Raw genomic sequence first — 27,007 nt, 5'->3', positions numbered from 1 at the left:
AGTTCCACTTTATACGGGGTTGAAATGTGGGGAACTGAAAACCTTAGGGGGATATCAGTCTCTGAAAATTCGTTTCTTAGGAATTTAATAAAACTACCACAGAGTACCCCTCTGAATCCTCTCTTTTATGATCTAGGAATGTTTCAATAGCTCTTATTGCATCTCTGCAACCAGTTTTATACTGGAGGAGGATTTTGACCACCCCGGAATTAGAAATCTTTTTGAGGGGCTTGTTGGATATAATTCGAAGTGACATCTTCCATGAAATTAAGTGGCTAGGGCATATTCGGGGCCTCTTGATTGATTTGAGTCTACAGGATTTGTGGGAAGATCCAACAAATGCCAGGTTCCCACCTAAGAAGGTTCTTAAAGAACTGTATTGGCAGCTTGTGGTCTCCAGGACCTTTAGATCTATTGATCCTGGGTCCTTGACCGGATTGTTTTGGGACATTAAAGAAGCGCCAAAACTGGAAGCCTTTTGGGACGTTATCCTAAAACCCCTGGATCGTAAACTCTACTTTCAATTAAGAATTGGGAGCTAACTGGTCGGGGCATTCACTAGTAGGTGGTCCACAGGAGCTAAGGCAGCTTGTCCATATTGTTCAGCGCTCTCTGAAACCATTGGCCACCTGCTATTTGAATGCCCCGAGTACGTGGCGCCCCGGAGAATATGGCTACGCCCAATGTGCAGATTAATGGGCACCGATAGGGGGCGGTGGCAGTTAGAATAATTCGTTCCTGCACAGACATGACAGTTTGTATAGCTCTGGCAAAATTCTTGGGTTGGGCGTGGACTATAAGAAGTAGACAGATTAATATGTATTCATGGTGCCATATTAAAATCCCTTACCCTATGTATAATAATTTGATCTTAAATGTGCAATGGATTTATGATTTTTAAATGTAAATATGTATAATTTCACTTAAACTTTTAAAATGTAAATATGTATAATTTTATCTAAACTAGTATTTATCTGTACAGTTTGCTTTTATGACAATCGTCGAATAAAGCTTGTTTGACTTGACTTGATATCTTTGTGATTGATATTTTTGACATGCTATTTTGGAATCCCAATATTTATGGTTTCAATATTGTGTCAGTGATCCCTTTTGAGCAGCAAGGCTTCAGCAATGGAACTTAGTGTAAAGCATTGAACAGGACCAAGCAACGAAATAAGAAAGCCACAATACACGAAAGAAACACAACACCAATTTATAAAAATAGAGTGTTTTTTTATGAATTTTTAGAGTGCAAAATGAGCAAAATTGACAGGAGGGTTCTGAAAATTCGATTTTTCAAAGATTTCTTCACTTTTAATTTCAAATGCAAACAAGCATTGGTCAACAAAACTTTTGGAATCTTTTCAAAGGTTTCTAAAAGTTAGTACTACAACTTTGGCCCGACTTGGGCAACCAAATCCAACAGGATGGAGGTCTAGGGTGCCAATGGAGTGGGTTTGGACAGTTACCAAGCACTATAATCTTCAAGCATATTCTCAATTCAATTCTCAACTTTTTGCCCTAATATTAGATAGTGCTTGTTGTTTTGCTTTTATTCGAGGTACGCAGAGTAAGCTTAAATCATTTCTTGTGCTGACATGTCATGTACACAGGCTGCATCATATTAATAAAGTGATGGCATTGTTGATGTAATTGGTAAAGTTAACTTATATCATCAACAATGTCTTCAATGACGTTATGTGAGATGATGATTCTGCGCGTGGGGGACCTTGTTATGGAGGTGAGGGTCAAAGTTTCATATCTGAAAGATAAAAGATAGAGCAATTATAAATTCCATACAAAACAATGAAACTGAAAAATCAAATAAGAAGATCAATAAAAAAGAAAAAGCCACCAGTCTAATAGGTTGTATTTACTAGAGAAAATGGAGAATAACAGGGGAGGCAAAAATGATGGGTTGAACAGATATTAGTTTAGAACAAGTAATTAAAAAAGCAGATTATCAAACAGAAACGATGAAACTGAATAGTAAAATAAAGTAATAAATTAAAAAGCTGAAAAAAATGTAAGACTAACACATTTCTAAATATCACCCGAAACAAAATTGATAACAGAAACTAAAATTAAACAAATTGTATTTTATTGAACTTTGGTATAGGGCTTCCTATCGCTAATGTTTCTCGAAGCATTGTGGAGATTACAAAGAAAAATGGGGAGGAGTTACAACAAAGGCTGAGGCATGAAGGACTGAAAAGAGGAACAGGATATAATATAGCATTTGAGAGAAAGTATGGACAACATAATGAAGGAAGGAAGAAAGGTAGGAAGCGAGGGAGGAAGGAAGAACAGAGAGGGTGGGTAAGAAGAACAAAAGGAAGGGAGATTGTGAGGAAGGAAAAAAGGATATATGGGGAGAGAGGGAAGGAAGGAAGGAAGGAAGGAAGGAAGGAAGGAAGGAAGGAAGGAAGGAAGGAAGGAAGGAAGGAAGGAAGGAAGGAAGAAAGAATAATAGGTGGAAGTGAAGAAAGAAAAGGAGTAAAACAGGAAGAACAGGGAAGAGTGAAAGGGGAAAAGAAAAATAACTTTGCTAAAAATGTGAAGGGCATTGCAAGTAGAAATTTAAGGTGAATAGACAGAATAATAGAATAGGGTGCTAATATGAATGTAAGTAAGTAAAGTTTATTGCATAGTTACATAAAACAATTACAAAATCATTACAAATCAAGGGCCATCACCCTCCTTTTGATATACACTTGTTCTAATAAAATTCATTTGAATATATAAAACATTCTGCATGTTAAAAAATAACCAGATATCAAACCATTGCCTAATTCCTTAAAACCTGATTACTTACATTACAGTGCCTATAAAATCTGCTAATAACTAAGCCTGATATTGCACGCTGCATGTCTTGCCTGACAAAATACCTGTTTTACTGGGTCATAGTCTCTGTTATTTAGTTCATTCACTCATTCTGGAATCCTTGACTATGCCTCTCCTAGTAAAATCTTCACCTAGTTCAGGAATTTCGTACCCTGGCAAGCTAAAAGGATTGAAGTTCAGGCCTTTCAGGCAATAAGCCCCATTTGCAGTTGTAAGAGTGGTGGCCTAAGCAGAATTCATCTTTGTTCTAGCCTCCGCAGCCCGTGCAGGTAAGAATGGTGGGTTGGTGGGTCGGTGGGGCCAGGTGGAGGGGATTTCGACGGGCGATGAGCAGGGAAAATTACTTATTTATTTAATTTTCCCTCATCATCATCCTTCTAAATCCCTCCCCACCCTGCCCCATTGGCTCACCACTCTCACCTGCAAGGGTCACAGCTGTGTTCTAGCAAGGCTGGACAGGTGCAGAATATGTGGGTGATTGATTCTTGCTTATGTTTGCATGAGCTGTAATGTGGAGTGGTAGAGCGGTTTTCCCAGGAAGGTATCAAATCCTTTGTCACAAATTGTCCAAGACGATACATCATGAAGTGATGTTTTAGTGTCGATGAGAGGTGAGCTATCAGATAAGCTTGGGGCTCTCCCTTTCTTAAATTGTTAATGAGAGTCCAGGAGTGTCATTTCTTTGCAGGTGAGAATTTGTCTGATTATAGTGACTTGGATTTTGCCACCACGTTGCTTATCCTGGAGAAGGAATCCTTCCCATGGGCACGGTCCATGCTTCACTGATAACAACACCTTCTATTCCCAGTTGTAATTGGTATCGCCACAATTTCTAATTTTCTGTTCCTATTTGTGTCTCTATCTCTGACCAGCATATTTATTCAACAACCTGTCACTGCTGCACAAAAGGAACAAGGGAGTTCAACAAAAGAATTTCAGTGTTGCATTTGTTGGTTTTGTAGGCCACGTCCCATACGTACTTGATGAGGAGAGCTTGACTTGGGCAAACGAAAGATGGTTTTGTACACTTTTCTTTCTATTTCATTCAAAACTGCTACTTCCTTGCCATGCATGATTTCTGTTCCATATGCCAAAGCGGGTAGAAGCTTTGCTTCCATTACTTTTAGAAGATGGTTATGTGACGAGCAATTGGGATTTGTTTTGTAAAAATTTAAATGCATAGATAAAAGACTGCTTCTTGACATATTGTAAAATGTTGTCTTTTTCTTTTAAAGATAATTGGTGTTCCACATGAATCCCAAGATATTTGCAATCTGTTACTTTTTCTGTACTTTTGTCCTTTGCTCTCCATGAGAATGACTTGAATTTTTTGTCTACTAGGCAGATTATTTTTGTTTTGTTCAAATTAATCTCTAACCCTTCATGTTCTTTATATTTGATCAATGCATTTATTGTCATGTGAAGCCAAATATGTGCCTAACTTAGTATGACAATGTCATATGCAAAGTGTGGGTACCTGATTTTTTCTCTTGCTAATCTTGGGTCAAACCCCTCTGCGTTTTCCAGATTTTGTCCAGGTATAACTTCAACAGGGTGGGGACTAGGAAACATCCATGTTCAGTCCGTGGCTTGTAGGGACTTTGGCTGTTACTTTATTCTCATTTTCGATCTTAACCTGTGACAATGTTTCACTGTACAGCGTGAAAATTGCATTAAGCAATTTGCCTTGGAGACCCTATCCTGCCAGTTTTGTCCAGAGGCATCCACAAGGCACTCTATCAAAGGTGGCTTTGAGGTCTACAAATCAGGCAAATAGGTGCCATTTCTGATGTATACTTTTTTCTGTTAATATACTTATGGCCTTATTACAAGCTTGGCAGTCTCCTTGCAGCACCGCCACCACTGCGATTACAGGAGGTCCGCCAACTCCATGGTGCCCACACCTGCCTGATTATGAGTTTAATCCAGGTCGGGCGCATAGTGCTTCAGCAGTCTCATGGCCGCGGCTATGTTAGGCTCATAGGAGAGCCTTAACAGCAGATGGCCACTATGACAGCGCCTGCAGCATGTTCCTGCATGGTGTGGCATGCACCATTTCATGCATGCCATACTGTGCAGTAACAGGGAAGCAATTCCAGGGAGGGCACAACATGTGTCCCCACGCATGCACCCCTAGGCCCAGAAGCAGCAGTGGGCACTGTTAGGGCCCCCATAGATGCATCTCTGCCACCCTGAAATGGAAAGTGAAAATGCAACTTGGAATATGCTTGGCGGTGCTACAACAGCACCATCAACATATTCCTGCCCTTTACCGCTGCACGACCACCACAGGTAACTGGATCCCTGCAGACGCTGCGGTCCTGTGGTGTCTGGCCGTAATACTGCGGGCACACCCACAGTGGCAGTGATGGTCAGTCCGCCACAGCAAGTGAGACATTCCGGGGACCGCCGTACTCATAATAAGGCCCTGAGTACTGATAAGTTTGTGACTGTCCCCATGCCTGCTCTGAAACCTGTTTGACTTTTTTGAATTAGTTTATTATTATCAGCCCAAGCTTGGAGATTTTCAAGTAGGCACAAGGCAAACAATTTTGCTTCAACATCAGTCAGTGTGTTTAGCCTATAGTTCAGAGGTGAAAGTTGGCTGCCATTTTTGTATATGGAATGAAATATGCTCCCTTTCCATGATGGGGAGATTTTTTTTGTACTGTAAGTCTGATTGAACAATGTTGTTAAATATTTCGCCCAGAATTCTATGTCATATTTAGAGAAAGTGTTTGCAAGGCCAACCGGGGCTGGCACCCCATCTGCTTACAGCTTCTTAAGTATTTTTTCCTAATGTTTGTCATCACTTAGGTGTGCATCATTATTTTTAAATGGTATCGTCTGTGCATTCATGTGGTCAGTAACCTCTCTATAGTTTTCTGTGCCTTTTTTGTCCTTCTGAGTACTGGTCTACACTCCTATTTTTGCACCTGCATGTTTTTCTTCTTTCCCTGGGGCTGTGGCAAGTGGTGTGTACATTTTGAGAATATGCTACTTCCAGTCTTCCTCTGAGATCCCTGCATTGTAATGACAGTCTGCACAATGGCTGAGTCTGTTCCTCAGCCCCCAGAATTCTCTGCTGTTTTTGGATTTCCTAGACTGTTATAACTTATTTCATGTATCCTCCTGCCTTGTCTTTTTAGCTTTCAACATTCTTTTTTGTATAAGGTACTCTTCTGATGAGGTTCAGATTTATCACTCATGTCCTCGCTTGGCTTGTGCTGTGATTGTTCTTACTTCCTTACCTATTTGCTTAGTCTCGCAGCTCCTTCATATACGAGCTTTCCCCTGCATGTCTGCCTATTATAGGGCCTCCAATTTTGGGATGAACTGCTTGTTGAACTGGAAATGTAATGAGTAGCTTCCTTGTTTGGTCTAGCCAACTGTGAAGCTCTGAATCATCACCCAGCCCCTTTACATGTTCTACTTGAGTGAGTACCATTGCCATTATTTGTTCGCAATTTTCACTACACCATTTTAGCCATTTTCTTTTGTAACCTTCAGCCAATAATCCTTATCCCTTTGTTTTGTTCAGTATTTGTGGTGTTAGCTCAACTTTTAATGTTTGCGTAAAGTGGTTCCTTTCAGGTCAGGGGATTGTGAGTTACTGGGTTCTTGTTGCAGTACCCCCCGCTGTTTGCCTGGTTTTTGTGGTGGCGTTAGCACATTTTTTTATGTTTGCGGTGAGTGGTCGCTTCCATGTCTGGAGCTTGTGAATAACTGGGTTTTTGTTGCAGTGCCCCCCACTGTTTGCCTGGTTTTTGATGCAACTTTGACTGAGGTTTACTTGGTCCCTGCTAACTAGGTTCCCAGTGTTCTTTTCGTAAAACTGTACCACAATTAGCACAACTTCAGCAACCCCTATAAGTCCCTAGTAAATGGTAACCCTGGTTACTTAGAGCATTGGGACTGAAGAGGGTCAACTGGGGCTGCAGCACAAATTGTGCCACCCCAGAGACCCCTCACCAAAGACTATGCAGACTGCCATTGCAAGCTGTATGTCTTAGTACAGAGAAAACTGAAGAGTCGACATGGCACACATTATATAAGAGGAAAAACATTGTCATATTTTTGCTTTAATTGTCACAAAGAAATGTGAATGAAATCATTGCTTATGAGATACAGGAGTGGTCTCTGTATTAGAAAAGATTAAATGTAAATAAAGAATACGAGTAAAGAAATATGCTGATGAATGCATAAATAAGCTTGATTGGATTGTGTTTACTGTGAGAAGTTGGCCTGGCATATGATGTCCACTATTCTAGTGGGCACCTTGCACCAGTCCAAACGAACCTTACTGATGGTAGGTTTAAAGTCAACCTTTATAGAAAGCTATCCTAGTGGTAGCTGTGGGGAGCAGCCTTCAGGCTAAGACTTAGAGGCGAGTTAAGAAAGTTGTTTTACCAATTATAATCTCTTGAATGATCAAATGAAAGAACACCACACAAGGTATATATCAAATATATATGTATTTATTCTAAACACAACCCCTCTGGACTCTTTAAGAGGTTAGAGGTAAAAGTACAATACAAGGAATCGAATTAGCATACGATAAGTTGCACAGTATACGTTATGCCCTAGGGGCCTCACAAATCATATACTAAAATAGTGGTATAAGAACCAAATGAGGGTTAGAAAGCAGGCCTAGGGCCTGCAGAACTGCTGGGGCTACCAGAAACCACCCAAGGTAGGGACGCAGGAGGCCCACGGGGGACGTGTGCAGTGTCTAAAGACAGCCGCAGATCACCTTTGACTTTCTATGGAGAACGAATAAGTTAAAATTTTAAAGATTAAGGGCACTTAGAGGTGAACTACGATGGAACCCTTTTAGTCTAGGACACTTTGAGAATCAAGGGAGCACCAGAGTACTCGTGTTACCTCACCCAGGGAAGCCGGGTGCATAGGTGTCTTTTGATGTCGGGTTTCGTCGTTGATTCCAATGGAGAGTTGCGAAGAAATGCTACAGGCGACCAGAGGAAAAGTGTCCGCGTGGATCCAAGGGTGGATTAGAGATTTGGTGAACCTGAAAGCAGAGGGGACAGTGTCTGGGTCACTTAGCCTGTGACCAGGATGGCGATGGGACGATGCCAACCAATGTCGGGTGATTTCAGGTGAAAGAGATGAAGCTTGACTCTTCAGCCACAAGGACCAGGAGGTGGTGACGACAACAAGGAGCTGGATTCGAGCTGTCCCATAAAGGATGTCGAGTGCTGCAGTGTCAGAATCTGGATTGGACCCAACAAGCCTTGGCAACAGTAACCCACGCAAGAAGACAAGATTGGCTTCAGTTCAGACCAGCAAGGTCTGGGGGACTCTTCCTTTGGAGGAAAGTCAGAGCACATCTCAAACAACCAGGAAAGCTCAATAAATCAAAGATTGGCCTTCATGGGGGCTCACTAGACAACGGACTAGGAACTGCAAAGGGGCCTCAAGCTGCAGTGAAGAAAGTGAACTCACAGGTCACTCGTGGAGTGCTGACCTCTGTACTTTGGTGCAAAAGGTGCTTGGAGTAGGGGCTTCAAATGTCCCAATGCATAACTCAAGGATTCCTCGGGAAGAAGGTGCAGGTGCAAAAATGCAGGATGTTCAGGAGTTCTGGTCCCACATCTCTTGTGTCAGCTATGGGTCTCAGCTTTGCTGGGATTTCGGCGCGGCTTCAGAGATGTCTGGAAGTCCATGACCTGTGTTGCAGATTCTTCAGGATCCGGTTGGAGCCTCAAAAATGCAGACCAACAAAGATGCTTTTGTTGCCTGTTTGAACAGGGTGGTCACTCCTTGACCACAAGGGAGATTTCTTCCATCTTCCAGTCGATATGGAATGTCGATGGTCCAAGATATATGTTGCAGAGTTTAGTCCAGGGTAATCTAAAGTCCTAGGGACTTGGATCCTATTCTTATAGCAAGTTTAGGGTTTGGACTAACTCTAAGGTCCCACCTATGGGTGGACCTGGGGAGGGGGTAGGTACACCCCTTCCCCTTTGTCCAGTTTCGCACCAGAGCTGGGGCTGAGTGCCCCAGCAACCGGTTTGAACTGGGAAATGCAAGGAGCATCTTGTGTGCCCCAGGCAGTGTCTGAAAAGCATTCACTGAATGCAACCCACCCTGCCCCAATACACTAAAGCCTGTCTGGGGAGGTGCCAGTACCTCCCTGGATAGGAAACCTATTGTCCAGGCCTCCCATGCCGGAGTTTCATCCAGCAGCAGGAGGGAAGACTTGTGTCTGTGGCAGCAGCATCCATTTTGTGATGCTGGGGCTCTGTTTAACTTTTACCGGGTATACCAGTGTGTACATGTCTTCTCCCTCTAGAAGGGTGGAATGCTACCCCCGCCGCCAGAACTGGTGGGGGGGGGGCAGTATTCCAAAATGTTTGACACCAAATACGGCATGTTTGAATAAAGCCAAACCAAAGTTAGCATTAACCGCGAGGATTATAATGCATTTAAGAGTACATAGTATGGCTATATCATAGAACAGCTATAAGGAGATATTTCCGGAAGCTGCAGAGGGGGTCAGCTCATGCTAGGGCACCCTCTCACACAAAACCAAGCACTCTGTCTTCAGGATTGTCAAGGCCTGCCATAGAAGTGACTTATAGGTTACTATGTGTCTATATGTAAAGGTAGCTATAGGTATACTATATCTAAGTAAGGGGTGCTTACACCACCTTACCCAGGGTGCAAGTGCAGACTTGTGGTGTCAGTTTGGAAGGCTAACCAGGGGAGGCACAATACATGCTTCAGCCCCTGGTAGGCCTCTGGGGTACCTATGCCCTGGGTACCTAAGGTACCATATACAGGGACTCATAAGGGTGACCCAATAACCAATCCGGTATGTACCTAAAGTACATGGTATCAATTTAGAGAGAGAACAGCTAGGCTGTGGTCCTGATTAGCAGGGCCACAGCCATACTAAAGTCGAAAAACCAGTGAAACACAGCAAAAAGTGGGGGTAACCATAGGAAGCAGACCCTACTCTCCTACATTTACTAGGAATGATCAATTCTAAAAACTGTGCTCTCTGGGTCAAGGAAACAAGTGATTATTGGCCTAACTCTGACGGATCGTACATGTATGTCTGACAGCACACACACCAGGAAGGCATGTAAAAATGGAATGAAAATATCTAACCCAGCATATAAAGGATAAAATAAAATCAATAGAGTGCACAATAACAATTACATTTTTTACACATCCATTTGTGCCATGCCCCCAAATAGTCAAACACGTGTCTTTAATGGAACATTAAAGGCATCCCTATGGGCACACCATATTTCCTCAGTGTGAAATGAGGATTCCAAACTCAGTTCCTTTGAAAATTATTTTGTTCTTTATTCCATGTATATTCTTGAGGTATTGTTTATTTATCACATTTTATCATTTGGTGATTAAATCAATATTTATACAAGCGACAGAGTTATTTTTGACTCCAATGCATTTCGGGCGTGACTCAAAACGCCCTTCATCAGGGAATAAACACTACAAAAAGAAAAGCATACAAAAATGTAATGAGCAAGTGTCCTATGGGTGTAATTTGTGACATGCAGTGTAGAACGCAATAGGCTGATATGACGTGTTTAGAGATTCAGAAAACCAAAATTCAGACTCTGTTGTCCATTACATTTTTGCATGCTTTTCTTTTTGTAGTGTTTATTCCCTGATGAAGAGCATTTTGAGTCACGCCCGAAATGCATTGGAGTCAAAAATAACTTTGTCGCCTGTATAAATATTGATTTAATCACCAAATGATAAAATGTGATAAACAAACAATCCCTCAAGAATATACATGGAATAAAGAACAAACTCATTTTCAAAGGAACTGAGTTTGGAATCCTCATTTCACACTGAGGAAAAATGGTGTGCCCATAGGGATGCCTTTAATGTTCCATTAAAGACACGTGTTTGATTGAAGTTAGGCGTCCAGGGACGCGGTTGCCACCTATGGAGCATCTCTAAAAATTGGTTGGATAACATAGAGCTGTGCACTTGCCCCAATTACAGTTTCATGCCCCCAAATAGTGCATGAGGTATAGGTAAGTCACCCCTACTGCAGGCCTTACAGCCCTAAGGCAGGGTGCACTATATCCCATGTGTGGACATTTCTGCATGAGCAGATATGAGCCTGCAATATCTGAGCCATTCTTGGATATTGTAAGTGCAAAGGAAAGCCATAGAGACTACATGGACTGGATACCTGTCATCACAATTTACTTAGTTTCATGATGGTACCAAACACCTTCTCTTAAGAAATCCTCCCTGATGTCAGTGTTGGAATTATTAATAAATTTGCAGACTCGACCCGGTTGCAAACTCAAAAAAGGCTTTTTACATGTTTCAAACCCTTTTTGCGATTTGGTAACCTGTTACCGAATCACAAAAGGGTTTGCGTTTTGGTATTTGGAAGGGGCGTGTTTAGGGCGTCCCTTACATATAGAGAATTACAGCAGTATGTGTGAATGTTTTGTGACCGTGAATTTGGTTGCAAAACATTTGCAATTTACCACCAACTTCAAGTTGGTGGTAACCCTTTTGAGAATGGTTGTGAAAACCTTTTTAAGAGCATGCAGTGGTCCTATGGATCACTGCCTGCTCTTAAAAAATGTAAAGAAAACTTTTCTTTTTCTTTAATGGAACCCGTTTTCCTTTAAGAAAAACGGGCTGCATTTAAAAAAATAGATTGCTTTATTTAAAAAAGCAAGAACGGATATGGTGGTCTGCTGCCCCAACAGGCCACCATCCCCGTGATTATAGCGATTCCTAGGGTGTTGCAAATTGCAATCTACCTCATTATCATTAATGAGGTAGGTTGATTTGCAACTCTTTAGGAATCGCTAAATAAAACTCTATGGGCCACATGTATCAAGGTTTTTGGGCAAATCACAATTAGGTAATTCGATTCCAAATGTAAGAAACTCCAAGAGTTTCATTTAGCATTCTGTACGGGTTCGCAAATTGACCTACCTCATTAATAATAATAAGGTAGGGCGCAATTTGTGACACCCTGAGAATAGCTAAAATCATAGGGTTGGTGGGCTGCTGGGGTCAGCAGACCATCATGTCCGTGATTGTTCGTAAATAAAGCAATCATTTTTTTAAAACTGCAGCCCGTTTTCCTTAAAGGAAAACGGGTTACGTTAAAAAAAAAATTACACGTTTTCTTTCAATATTTTAGGAGCATTTCTCTTAAAAAATGTTTTCACCACGATTCCCAAAGGGGAAGGGGTCACTTGGGGACTCCTTCCCAGTTACAAATGGATTACTTGAAGTTTGGTTATAAATTGCGAATGTTTTGCGACCACATTCACAGTCACAAAACATTCATACATACTGCTGCGATTTGCTATTTGGAAGGGACGCCCTAAACCCGCCCCTTCCAAATACTCGATTAGCTATCCAATTTTACGGTTCGGTAACAGGTTACAGAATTGCAAAATAGGGTTTGCTACATACAAATAGCCTTTCTGCGTTCGCTAACGGGTCAATTCGGAGAATTGGCCTGATTGTGAAGGCAAAATTGGTTGATACATGTGGCCCTATGAGTTTCATACATTTGTAATAGCGATTACCTAATTGCGATTCACAGAAAATCGGTTATCGCTATTACAAATGTTGATACATGTGGCCCAAACTTACTAACTACAAGTGACTGAATAATATAATTAAAAGTTTTGCGATCATGTTTCAATGCATGATTTTAAATAATATGCAAGTATTAATTTAAAATGAGTATAAGGCAGGGGAACTTTAGTTAACAAGTTTTAAACTTGGAAGAGTTAAAGAAACTGGAATGGCCATGGACTGTAAAGTAAAGAACTTGGTCAGGCTTTATTGTCTGCATTCAGTCTGTGGCAGGTATAGTCTCGCCCCTGCGTGGGGTCCAGAAATGAAAGAGCTGTGCATTTCAAGAAATAGAACACCGATCCTTTCAACTTTCAGCTGTCCAGACTGGACTGTTCGGCCCTAAGGCCTTTCTTTTTAGTGTGTCTTTGAAACCGTTTTCTGAGTCCTGCAGCCGTAGACCATCAACAGATTTTACAATAAAGTGACACTGCAGCAGGGAGGCTATGGAGTGTGGACGAGTCAGCACAGTGCAGTATTTCATATGAACTTTAAGGCGAATTTTGAAGATGGACACATTTCCATTCTGTATGTGGGGCACCAGTGTCCTTGTGCTTCTCTTTCACATTTTTCTCATAATCTTGAGAATGATTTGGGGCTGTATCATATAAAGTGGATACTGGGAGAATTACATTAAAACACAGCCTCACTGTTTTGGACTGACTGGTGTCTTAAGTAGATGACGAGCTAGAACTGTCCTATTTTACCACCTTAGACAGTGTAAACGGTGCCTGTCACAAGAAGGACCAATGGAAATGCTGCCTTTGACTGGAAACATACCATTTGTTGACAAATCTAAAGTAAGCAACATAACATAACATAATAACGTCTACAAAGTAATGTAACAACGCAATTCGAATATAACACTCAATATCTCAACAAGATAGTGAAAACAGATCGAGAAACAAGAACATCACAATAATGCACAAAACATACTAGCAAAAAAAACAGAACACACCACAAACAACACAAAATTTCCCACAGCAAATGCACACAAACATTGCTGTTACATATAACCACCACCGGAATTCTGCTTTCAAAATACAGTGGTAAAAGGTGTTTGAATCAAGCACTGCCCTAACTAACTAAGAATAGACGGTGGTGTTTGATGATTTTCCTTAAAGTAAAGATAAGAGGCTTGGGGTAAACGATTGGAAAAAAGAGTAATTACAGCTACTAAATTGATGGCCAGACAAAAAAGATAAAGATAACATTGCTGCCCTCCTACTTATGGAGAAAACTGGATAGAGTCACCTGATCTCCTTGTCTGTGAGTCCCTCTGATTCCATATTTATAGAGCCCAGAATGTCCTGGCTTTCTTACACTGTTTATCTTAATTTAAGTTGTAGATTATTTTTGTTCCAGCCCAGGATGCCCTGCTGTTAAGCTTCCTTTTGAACTGTGGCCCTGATTTCCTGTGATGCCTGGACACAACTCAGAGGGACAAACAACTCTATTACTAAGTAGTTACGCTACACAGATGAATGTGTGTAAAATAATAATGTTCCCTGAGTTATTGATAGAAAAATGCAGATCTTAGGCTTGTGAGTCTTGTTAAATTCCCAGTGGAGCCAATAGCGTGTGGCAAACATGTTTGCACCTGGATTACATATTTTACAAATTAAGCACTGCCCTAATCCAGCCTATCACATGTTCAAAATATGATTGACATGATTTGTGAGTTGTGACTCAGGAGTTAGAACGGGAGAGATACACAAAAGTGTTAACCTATTCAAACCTAATCGGAACTTAACAAAAAAGATTATAAGTACAAACTAATGAACATATTTATACCAGATCAAAAAGTTTGACTTTTAGAGTAATCTTCTAATATCAAGTCTGGTATAAATCGGTTCAGCTTTTTTTGCTATATCTTTTGACACATTTTCCTATGGGAACTAAAACAGCACATTACTGGTTTTTTTCTTTTTCAATACTTTATCTTTTTTTCATCACTGTTCAACACTTACATTCAAAGCTGTGGAGTAACACCTGCAGTGTAATGGCAATCCCGATATACTATCCGCAATGTAAAGACTCCTGATTTAACAGCATGCAAAGAAACAACAGGAATTCAGAGTTCGACCTGCTGTGGTTTTTTTAAATGTTTATTTATTTTTGTACTAATACCTCAATATTTGTGAGTTGTTCAAATTGCGTTTTTGCTACAGAAAAGGCAGTAGCCACTATGAGAGGCTGTGGTCTTCAGCCCTGGAGCCGATAGGGAGATGTCTTAGGTTATCATCGTCTTCAAAGGCTGGCAATTTCCCTCCAGTTACATATATGTGTCATAACAGCACTCACATGGAGCATCAGTGCTAAGTGCAACAAGTGTATGTAGCCATTCAGCCATTGGCTCAGTAGACCGGAGCACAAGCATAAAAGAAGTGTTCAATAGCAAAATCTGGGTTCAATAATCAACTAATACATGTATATTTTAAATAACTAAAGTGGATGGGATGAGAATCATCCGTTTGGGATGAGGGACAGTGCAGTATAACGATACAGTAAATGTAGGGCCCTTTGTCTCCCAAACTTGATCTTATTTTATTAATTTATTATTAAATTTAATGTTATGACTTCAGCTAACACAAAAGTTGTATCATGTGATAGTTGGGTGCATTCTAAAAAAAACAATTTAGTAGTTTATCATAATATTCGATAGACAATCATTCTTGGGTCACATATGGCCACTTTGGTGTATCACTTCGGGGATCACCATTTGCCAAAATACGTATGTGTTAGGCGACATTTTAAAAAGTTTTATAAGTAAAAGAATTCATTAAAATAAAGATACTAGTTGGGTGATCTAACAAACTCTGGGGCTCATTTACAAACCCTGTGCACTGCTGGAACGGTGATATTCCAGTGGCGCATAGGGCTTAGCCATGTCTACAAAGCACGTAAATCCATTCTGCATGGCTTTTCATGGTCCTGTATATATGAAGTAGGGCAACCCAGCTCAAGTCGCTGTGTTGCCTCACACTACGATGGAGAGAGGTGTGCCATGGGCATTATGGTGGGTGATCCCACGTAACACCCATGGGGTTTGACACATTCTCAGATTTATAACGTTCTGTAAACCTGGGAATGCGTCAAAAGCCTACGCCTCTCCAGGGTAGGTGTAGAGGAGGCACAAAGAGGAGAAATAATATTATTTCTCCTCGTTATTTCTTCTTTCTTTGTGTGCTGCATTCAGCAGCACATATACAAAGAGGAGATAGCCTCCATTGAGAGTGTTTGTGCAGGAAGCTGTCCCTTCCTGCACAAAACAATCATAATTTTAACACAGACACCCTTGTACCATGGCACAAGGGTGCCTGCATTGGTGCACGGCAGCTCTTTGAGCATCAGAGCAGGGAGAAAGGACAGGAATGAGCTGTATCTTACAGATACAGCGCATTCCAGCCCTTTCCTTTTGACATAGGGCAGTGCGGCTGGAAGGCTTACGCTGCTGCCGTACACCAAAAAATTGTAAATGAGGCCCATGCTTTGCCTAAGAAACCCTGAGCGTTCTCTCCTTGTATATGATTCTCCCATTGCAAATGTTTTTGTTTTTTTCAATACATTTATATTGACTTTTATAATGAAAAGCAGCACAGAGAAAATGAGGGGGGAGAAGAAAAAGATTCAATCTCCAACATCTGACAGTTGCACGAGGTATACAATAATGTGGTATTGACAAATACAAATGATAAAAACATTAAATCTCGATAGACACAAATGCAGTACATATGAAGCAATAAAAGCAGTTGGTACTTGGTCCTGTGGATCAATTAGGACTGGGTGAAGTGAACCAGGTTGAACTGTCAGATGTATACCATCCACAAGTGTACCAAAAATGTCATAAATGAAAAAAGAGAAAGAGGGAAAGCAAGGAGAGTGGGTGGTGGGGGTGAGTAGTAGCGAAGAAAGGAGAGGGGCAATCATGTGATACTGTGTGCATGAAGGCTCCGCGAGTCAGTAGCAAATGTTTTTTGGGGTATTAACACATCCAAAGAAGCCAAAGCCTATTGATTGGTGTAATGTGCTAATGAATCACATATGCAATTGAAGAACTTAATTGCAAGCAAAACCATTGAGGCACTAGTACCCCAGTATTTTGTGCACCAATAGTGACCCCTCTTTTAATGATACTCCTTGAACAAGGGTCACTGGCCCACAATGCAGTGGGATATTTAACCTTATGTGTTCTGCCTTTCCCTCTCACAGTCAGTTCAGTGCACTTTATGTTATATTGTCTTTTAACTTTGAATTAATACTTCTCTAAAAGACTATACAGCACATTTAATATTGTTAAGAATACGATTTAGATATATATATATTTCTTTATATCATATCACACAGGGCAGAGTAGAGAGATTGACATTTCTCCGCTGACTGATAGGGCATATTATCAAGGAACAGCGTTAAAATTATCGCCACTTTAGCGGCAGGAAACTGCCGCTAAAGCGATGAAAATAGGCTTGATAATATGCCCTTGAGAATTCCAATAGAAGCCCATGTTCTGGTGTTAACAGGGGCTTCTATTGGAATTCTCTACGGCATATTATCAAGCCCATTATCGTCGTTTTAGCGGCTGATTCCTGCCACTAAAGCGGCGATAATTTTAACGCCGTTCCTTGATAATATGCCCCTGACATCTCTGCAATGAAGAGGGTCAGGTAAACTGGAAAAACTTGAGAGAAATGTTGCTCAAACACCCATCCTCACAGAACATCTCCATTACGGAGTAATAGATTGGAATTTTGTGGTAATTCTGTACCCCCGAGTTACAATATATTCAATATCAGTACCTTCTGGTGCAAAATGACAAATTCGGCTTTCTCTACTTCCAATGAGTGGTATTTTTTTTTCATTTCATTCATTAATACCCTCTCGGAAAGTAGAACGATATGAGCAATACTTAAATATTATTTTAGTATTTTATTTTTGTAGCACTCTTAGAAATCGAAATAGAGAATATTAAACCACACATTATATTGTCTGTAGCCTGAGATTTCACAAGAATGTAAAGCAAAGACTTACCTTTTTTATTTGACATGATGGAGGCATATCACGTTATGATTTACATTTAATCAGATTTTGAGAATGGATATTAAAGTCTACTGCTACCCAGTAAAAAGAGCGCGCTATTTTTGCATACTTGAATGTGAAGTGCATGAAAAGCACTTTATCTTGTCTCCTGCTCCCTCTCAGTGCTTCCATCGCAGTCCCATTCCAGTAAGTTATTTCTTCGGTGGACGAGAAAAATAAAAAATTATCAGAATTAATTTAGATGATTCCGAAATTATCAAATATTGCAGTTCATTCTTCCACCTTTGGTGGTGCAGTCACAACATTCTGGAGTAGTGTTAAGTGATGCTCTCCTTTCCTTGTGTGTTTCTGCATGTGTGTGTCAACAATCATAGTGTTTCACTGCAGCTGTACTTAGGACTTACAGCCTGATTCATCAAGCTAAATTGCACTTGCAAAGGGCAAGATTCTCAGAATCTTGCCTTTTGCGAGTGCAATTTTAGCATTTGGGATTCATCATCCCAAATGCAAAATTCGCTATTAAAGAATTCGCACATTTGCGAAGAATTGCATTTAAGGAATCTCTATTTGAGATTCCTTAAATGCAATTCATGAATCATTTTAAAATTGCGAAATTGCAATTTTGGGCCGCTATTTACCGAGAGGTCAGACCTCGTGGTAAATAGCAAAAACTTTGAAAAATGCATTTAAATGCATTTTTCTAAGTTGCATGTTACACACACACATGTCCTTTGGACATGTGTGTGCGCAACACCAATGTAGATTACATTTCAGGGGTGCTACAGGGTGTCCTTTGGACACCCCTGCACCCTTGAAATCGCATCATTAGCAATTTGCTAATCGCAAATAAGGAACATGTAGGAATCGCAATATTTTTTGCAATTCCTACATGAATCCCGTTTTGCAAGTCCTTAATAGCGATTCCTTATGAATCGCTATTAGGGGCTCGCAAAACGGGAGAATGATGAATCTGGCTGTTAGTGTATGAATCTTTTTACAACCGCAAACTCTGATCCGTGAAATCGCAGGGGTCGCGATTGTAAAATGGCTTCTTGGTATGCATGAAATTATTTTGCAAAAAAGCATTTCTGACCAGCAAAATGGATTTACTAGCCCATACTAAATCATAATTAGGAAGGATTGTGAAAGGGTTCCCTTCATAATTGTGTTATGGTATTGTATGTATCTATGGTCTACGACTGCTACTACAGTCACCAGCCATTGACCAGTTACCAACACCTAAAAGGAGGAAGTGACTGATTTGCAAAGGGGAATTTGTCTCCTTGGAAGTAGAGAGCTGGCCAGAGCCAACAGGCTGCTCACCATGATGTTTTCCCATATGTTCTTTTTTTTAACTGCACTGATTTCTTTAAGGAAAACAGTCTGCTTTAAATAATGTTTCGCATTTGGGAATCCAAATAAAGGGGGGTGGTCTACTGTTCCAGCATCTTAGGTTTGTATTCAAACTCAGGGAGTCACAAATAGCAACTGCCCGATTAAAATTCATTAGGCAGGTCATTCTGCGACCCTCTGAGACCGACGATTTTGGAACACAACCTATTAGTACATATGCCACATCAAAAAATCAGAAACATGTCACAAAAAGTTGGTGAATAATTTGCCACCACTATTTGCGACTAGTCTCTTTGTACATTTGATCCTAAAATTCATGAGTAGAGAAATGTAATAGAGGTAGTATTAAGGCATCCCATATTAAATTGTGTGTTGTTATTTCCTCATCCAGTAGATTAATATATTAATAAACGATATGTAAAGCGTTTATTTTGTACAAGAACATGGACGTAGATTTAACAAAATGCCAGTGGTAGCCGAAGGGACATCATATGCCCTTTGACCCTGCCCATGATCCATTATGTGACTGGAAGTGACACCGCACAACCTGTGACCTGGTAACATCACAGGAAGTGACATCATGTGAACTTTGGACTTGCATGGTCTCACAGTAAGTGGCATTGCACCGTATTTTGGCTGATGTCAACACAGGAAGTGATGCATCTGACCTTTAGTTAATTACCTCACATACAAGGACTGGAAAATCTAAGGCAGATACAAATTAAATGCTCTAGAAACAAGCACATTTCAGTTCAAATCCTATTGAAAATGCTGTCATATAAGTTGTTGTTATCAGACAGTATCTTCAGATGGGAAACAGCGTTTACAACGCTGTTGCAACGACCGCGTTGTTAGTACGCAATACCTTTACATGGCAAGTCATTACATTGACTTGCTGTAGGGGCGCTAAGGTATTGGATATGAAATCCAACACCTTCCCTGCTGTTGTGCGAATTCAAGAACGAATAGTAAATTATACTATTCCTGAGTCCAGCGCGACCCCTACAGCAAGCCAATGTAATGACTTTCGATGTAAAGGTATTGCGCACTAACAACGCGGTCGTTGTAATGACTTCATTGTAAAAGTACACAATGTAATAGCATGCAGTGTAACATGCTATATTCTCTTCAGAAACAGAATTTAGGTTAATGCACCATTGTTTAAACATCTTTTAAACAGTTTACAACAATGAGAAATATGCTGGCTAGTTTGAAAGCTCCCAATATCAAATATGTGTTATATAATGAAAAATATATAATGAAGGTCGAAGAGCAATTATCACCATTTGCATACCTTCCAATGCTCCTACACAAAGCCCTTCTTTAGGTGCACCAACACCATACAAAGACTGGCCGCTGTGCAAGGGTACTAGCAGGCAGTGCTTTATGTGGGATAAAAAGGTGAACGGTCTCTAAAAGGATCGTGGCCAAAGAAGAGTAACTAAATCCTTTCTAAGAAGCATGGCGTATGTAATGTGAAATAAAATCCTGTGCTTCACACAGAGCTGAGTAGTGCTTTGGAGACTGTGAGTTTGCTGTCATTCCATTGAGACATATGAGAACATAATGGAACTATGCCTAAAACAAGCCATAACTATTGCCTTTGCCACTGCTTGTTACTAGTAAAAACAAATTGTAACAATAATGATTTTTTGGTGCATAATTAGAACCGAAAATGTTTCATTTCTGAAAATATAGCACTGTGAATTAAGCATTATTAAGGTCTTTTGGGAGGTCTTAGGATTGTTTCAATCATACCGTTCTCCCTAGTACACACTTTACTCTGCAGCCTTTCACTATTAACAAATGAGATTTTTCTCCCCATCTTTCATCCGAATATGCCACATGTTATCTTGTTCCACTTCAGCGCCATATTTTCACTTTCTCCAACTGTATTGCTTACTTCCATTTCCACTACATCACTCTTCTCCATTCACACAAACAAAGCTGTTAACCTATCTCCACGACTTCACTTGTCCCCCAGGCACACAACCAAAGCTGTTCACCTATTGGCAGTGCATTTTCTTTTCCATTGGCGCTTCAAAACCTGTTTACTTCCTTCACAGACATTCCCACATTTACAATTGGTCCATACATAACCATCTCTCTGCAGATTGGCCAAAGATTGAATGGTCATGTGATCACAGCACCTTTATGTCTCAGCGACAGGCTCTGTGAGAAACACTGCCTTCAGTTTTTGCTCCATCCACAACATTCAAAAACACATGTACAGGGAGCACAATTCAAAGTGTGCACCACACAAAAGTCATATGTTTCATGAAGAAAAACTACAGAAACAACATCTGGAAAATGCAAATACCTATAGGGAATGTACGGTGAAGTGAAACAAGCAACGTTTGAAGAAGGACTGCCTGTCTGATATTAATGACCTCAAAGGTTAGTTATAATTACAGTTATTATTGAAAAAATCTGTCAATCAGTGCTGTTGCTATTAAGCTAAGGATTTCAAAATAGGGCCCGATAAGGATGTAAATACCTGTTGGAAGGCACCACGAACTTCAGAAGAAGAGGTGTGGTGCAGCGGCCAGGGTGCTTGCCTCCGGACAACGGGGTTCATGGTTCGATCCCCGGTGCTGGCAGCAGGTTAGCCCACCACCATGTGACTCTGGGTAATAGCTTGCTTAATCTTCCCGATGGCTCCCAGCACCGGGAAACCTCTCCGGAGGTAGCTGTGCGCTTTACAAATACAGGTATTTCATAACCATTTCGCAGCACAACACAGTTTTTAACTTCACAAACAGATGTGGCATCTTCCATACGAGGAGAACCCCTCTCCAACGTCACAACTATCCCTTCCAAATGACAAATGGGTTCACCTTTGTCCTTTTACCTGATGATGCACACAGAATGTTGGTGTTTGGAAGTTCTATGCGAGGCTCCTGTGAGAGCCTGGCTGAGAGACAAGAGGAGGTGACAGCTGAGGTGTACCTTTTTGTACTTGAAATAATGTCTCTTCACATCATCATATGTCTCCTGTAGTTCAAGAACTATATGTAACACCAGGCCTCTGACCCTATAGTGATCAGAGACACGCATGCATTATGTTTAGGCAAAAGTGATTGCTTAGATATTACTTTTAAAAGCAGCATGCTTTTCAATCGCCTTTCTAAACGAAGTTGAGCAATTGCACATTACAACACAATTTTTTATTTATTTATTTATTTATTTATTTTTATAATTTTCCTTCCATTCGCTCTTGAACTGTGGGACTGCCCTTGGCTGGGTATCAGTGAACTGTTAAGAATTTCTACAACAACAAAATAAAATGTAACATTGTATTTTCCTATCTTGCTGTGAGGTTTACAGCCTCAGCTTACCTGCTTGTGCATTAGCAGTGCGGCACGGTGCTCCCGACTTGGTGTCAGGGTTCCAGGACATGGCTGCCGACTCCGGTTGTGGCAGGGGCATACGCCCTGCTGGCTTCAGCGTCATTGTTGACACCGTCCTGAGGCACTGGTGCTGCAAATCATTGATTCTGAGCCTGAGGTGAATGCAGGAGACCAAATGTGACACAAACTTACTTTCTTGTCCATATTTCTTATAATTGTCAGCAATGAGGCAAGGTCAATAATTTTAGTGGTGTTTATTGGCCTGGCAAATGGGGTTGCAAACAAAGAGCCAGGTTTTGAAATTTGCCTGGGGGTTGCAGTTGCGACCCCTAATTGACGTCCATGTACAAGAATCAGTTGCTCACAGCACATCGACTTTTTAATGCATTTACCTTTACAAGCAACCTTTTTAGGGCTCGGCCTACGCCCACGAAGTGGGAGGAGTTTCGAGCTCCTAATGTTAAAGAGAAAAAAAAAAGTATCTCTAGGGCTTTGGCGAGACACATTCCTTAGTGTGTTATGTCATATGGCCAGTGATTCGTCTTCGCTGTGGTGTCTTTTTAATAGCCTTGAAGTGATAGGCTAAATGTCGTTTTTGTCGGGCATGTGTAGCATTTTTCGTGCGTGTGCGCGCAAAGAAGTACATTAATTATAATTAGGAGCTGTCAGGGTGCCTCCGTAAGTGAATCCAGATGGCCGGGCGCGTTCACCATTCAGCAGCGCTGAGCGCAGCTGCTGCATGCCAGGCCGGGAAAGGGCTTCATTAGTTCAAGAACAAGAGTCTGACGTTCTGTCATGGGCTGTAGAAAAGAGAATTCATTTCACAACTTGTAATAATGTCATGCCTTTTATTAGGCATCACCTAACTCGTGTTTTAGTCATCACAGGAAAATTGTATTATTTTGTTAGTGGGTCCAAAAAAACAACCACGCGCCTTCTACACACAAACTCATTGCACGAGTCTTCTTGAATAGATGCAAATGTTTTTCCCAAACGTTCTCAGAAGAATTTCTGTGACGTCTAACTGTCTGATGTTGCTTCCTTCCTTCCTTTATTCATTGCATATTAATGTTTTCTTATGAGCTATGTACAGACCAGAGCCGTGCAGTGGAAAGTTCGTTGTGTGGACTTCTGTTGACATTTAATACTAACAACTAACCCTCCAGACCCTCTTTTTTCCATGCCTTTCCATTCTGCTGATGTTTTTCTATTTTTTTTATCCGATCCAGCGACTATCGTTAAAAAAAAATGTTAACAGTTTTTTAAACTTTGTTCATAACTTTTTGTCAAGACGCAGTTGAGTGCATAGTAACTTAATTAAGGCTATTGAATTACTATTTCTTTCAGTACTGCTTCACATTCTATTTTTTTTAATGCAGCATTGGTTTTCGAGAACAATTATTGTTTTTGTGACATTCGATTACACCCAAGAGCTTTTCCTACACAATACGGAACTCCCACCCGCCTTACACAATTCCAATCCCAAACACAAGTGCACAAGTTCTTGCTGCTGAATTTTGAAAAGGCACGTGAAGTGGGAATCAGAGTGCAGAATCAGAGTGCAGTTTGAGAGTGCAGAATGCAGTTTGAGAGTTGAGACTGCAGTTTGAGAGTGCAGATTGAGAGTTGAGAGTGCAGATTGAGAGTGCAGAGTGCAGTTTGAGAGTGCAGAATCAGAGTGCAGTTTGAGAGTGCAGTTTGAGAGTGCAGTTTGAGAGAGCAGTTTGAGAGCAGTTTGAGAGTGCAGTTTGAGTGCAGTTTGAGAGTGCAGAGTGCAGATTGAGAGTGCAGTTTGAGAGTGCAGATTGAGAGTGCAGATTGCAGATTGAGAGTGCAGTTTGAGAGTGCATGTTGAGAGTGCACATTGAGAGTTGAGAGTGCAGTTTGAGAGTTGTGAGTGCAGTTTGAGAGTTGAGAGTGCAGTTTGAGAGTTGAGAGTGCAGTTTGAGAGTGCAGTTTGAGAGTGGAGTTTGAGAGTGCAGAGTGCAGATTGAGAGTGCAGTTTGAGAGTGCAGAGTGCAGTTTGAGAGTTGAGAGTGCAGATTGAGAGTGCAGATTGAGAGTGCAGATTGAGAGTGCAGATTGAGAGTGCAGTTTGAGAGTGCAGTTTGAGAGTGCAGTTTGAGAGTGCAGTTTGAGAGTTGAGAGTGCAGATTGAGAGTTGAGAGTGCAGTTTGAGAGTGCAGTTTGAGAGTGCAGATTGAGAGTGCAGATTGAGAGTGCAGTTTGAGAGTGCAGTTTGAGAGTGCAGTTTGAGAGTGCAGTTTGAGAGTGCAGATTGAGAGTGCAGTTTGAGAGTGCAGATTGAGAGTGCAGTTTGAGAGTGCAGTTTGAGAGTGCAGTTTGAGAGTGCAGTATGAGAGTTGAGAGTGCAGATTGAGAGTGCAGTTTGAGAGTGCAGATTGAGAGTGCAGTTTGAGAGTGCAGAATCAGAGTGCAGAGTGCAGATTGCAGTTTGAGAGTGCAGTTTGAGAGTGCAGTTTGAGAGTTCAGAGTGCAGTTTGAGAGTGCAGTTTGAGAGTGCCGAGTGCAGTTTGAGAGTGGAGAGTGCAGATTGAGAGTGCAGTTTGAGAGTGCAGTTTGAGAGTGCAGAGTGGCAGTGAGTGCAGACTGAGTGCAGAGTGACAGTGAGTGCAGACTGAGTGCAGAATGACAGTGAGTGCAGACTGAGTGCAGAGTGACAGTGAGTGCAGAGTGACAGTGAGTGCAGAGTGACAGTGAGTGCAGAGTGACAGTGAGTGCAGAGTGAGTGCAGAGTGACAGTGAGTGCAGAGTGACAGTGAGTGCAGAGTGACAGTGAGTGCAGAGTGACAGTGAGTGCAGAGTGGCAGTGAGTGCAGAGTGACAGTGAGTGCAGAGTGACAGTGAGTGCAGAGTGACAGTGAGTGCAGAGTGACAGTGAGTGCAGAGTGACTGTAGAGTGAGTGCAGAGTGAGTGCAGAGTGACAGTGAGTGCAGAGTGAGTGCAGAGTGACAGTGAGTGCAGAGTGACAGTGAGTGCAGAGTGACAGTGAGTGCAGAGTGACTGTAGAGTGCAGAGTGACTGTAGAGTGCAGAGTGACAGTGAGTGCAGAGTGACAGTGAGTGCAGAGTGACAGTGAGTGCAGAGTGACAGTGAGTGCAGAGTGGCAGTGAGTGCAGAGTGACAGTGAGTGCAGAGTGACAGTGAGTGCAGAGTGACAGTGAGTGCAGAGTGACTGTAGAGTGAGCGCAGAGTGAGTGCAGAGTGACAGTGAGTGCAGATTGAGAGTTGAGAGTGCAGATTGAGAGTGCAGAGTGCAGTTTGAGAGTGCAGAATCAGAGTGCAGTTTGAGAGTGCAGTTTGAGAGTGCAGTTTGAGAGAGCAGTTTGAGAGCAGTTTGAGAGTGCAGTTTGAGTGCAGTTTGAGAGTGCAGAGTGCAGATTGAGAGTGCAGTTTGAGAGTGCAGATTGAGAGTGCAGATTGCAGATTGAGAGTGCAGTTTGAGAGTGCATGTTGAGAGTGCACATTGAGAGTTGAGAGTGCAGTTTGAGAGTTGTGAGTGCAGTTTGAGAGTTGAGAGTGCAGTTTGAGAGTTGAGAGTGCAGTTTGAGAGTGCAGTTTGAGAGTGGAGTTTGAGAGTGCAGAGTGCAGATTGAGAGTGCAGTTTGAGAGTGCAGAGTGCAGTTTGAGAGTTGAGAGTGCAGATTGAGAGTGCAGATTGAGAGTGCAGATTGAGAGTGCAGATTGAGAGTGCAGTTTGAGAGTGCAGTTTGAGAGTGCAGTTTGAGAGTGCAGTTTGAGAGTTGAGAGTGCAGATTGAGAGTTGAGAGTGCAGTTTGAGAGTGCAGTTTGAGAGTGCAGATTGAGAGTGCAGATTGAGAGTGCAGTTTGAGAGTGCAGTTTGAGAGTGCAGTTTGAGAGTGCAGTTTGAGAGTGCAGATTGAGAGTGCAGTTTGAGAGTGCAGATTGAGAGTGCAGTTTGAGAGTGCAGTTTGAGAGTGCAGTTTGAGAGTGCAGTATGAGAGTTGAGAGTGCAGATTGAGAGTGCAGTTTGAGAGTGCAGATTGAGAGTGCAGTTTGAGAGTGCAGAATCAGAGTGCAGAGTGCAGATTGCAGTTTGAGAGTGCAGTTTGAGAGTGCAGTTTGAGAGTTCAGAGTGCAGTTTGAGAGTGCAGTTTGAGAGTGCCGAGTGCAGTTTGAGAGTGGAGAGTGCAGATTGAGAGTGCAGTTTGAGAGTGCAGTTTGAGAGTGCAGAGTGGCAGTGAGTGCAGACTGAGTGCAGAGTGACAGTGAGTGCAGACTGAGTGCAGAATGACAGTGAGTGCAGACTGAGTGCAGAGTGACAGTGAGTGCAGAGTGACAGTGAGTGCAGAGTGACAGTGAGTGCAGAGTGACAGTGAGTGCAGAGTGAGTGCAGAGTGACAGTGAGTGCAGAGTGACAGTGAGTGCAGAGTGACAGTGAGTGCAGAGTGACAGTGAGTGCAGAGTGGCAGTGAGTGCAGAGTGACAGTGAGTGCAGAGTGACAGTGAGTGCAGAGTGACAGTGAGTGCAGAGTGACAGTGAGTGCAGAGTGACTGTAGAGTGAGTGCAGAGTGAGTGCAGAGTGACAGTGAGTGCAGAGTGAGTGCAGAGTGACAGTGAGTGCAGAGTGACAGTGAGTGCAGAGTGACAGTGAGTGCAGAGTGACTGTAGAGTGCAGAGTGACTGTAGAGTGCAGAGTGACAGTGAGTGCAGAGTGACAGTGAGTGCAGAGTGACAGTGAGTGCAGAGTGACAGTGAGTGCAGAGTGGCAGTGAGTGCAGAGTGACAGTGAGTGCAGAGTGACAGTGAGTGCAGAGT

The sequence above is a fragment of the Lissotriton helveticus genome, chromosome 12, assembly GCF_964261635.1.
Source record: "Lissotriton helveticus chromosome 12, aLisHel1.1, whole genome shotgun sequence".
Taxonomy (NCBI): Eukaryota; Metazoa; Chordata; class Amphibia; order Caudata; family Salamandridae; genus Lissotriton; species Lissotriton helveticus.
The sequence above is the reverse complement of the archived record's forward strand: the minus strand, read 5'-3'. Positions refer to the sequence as shown.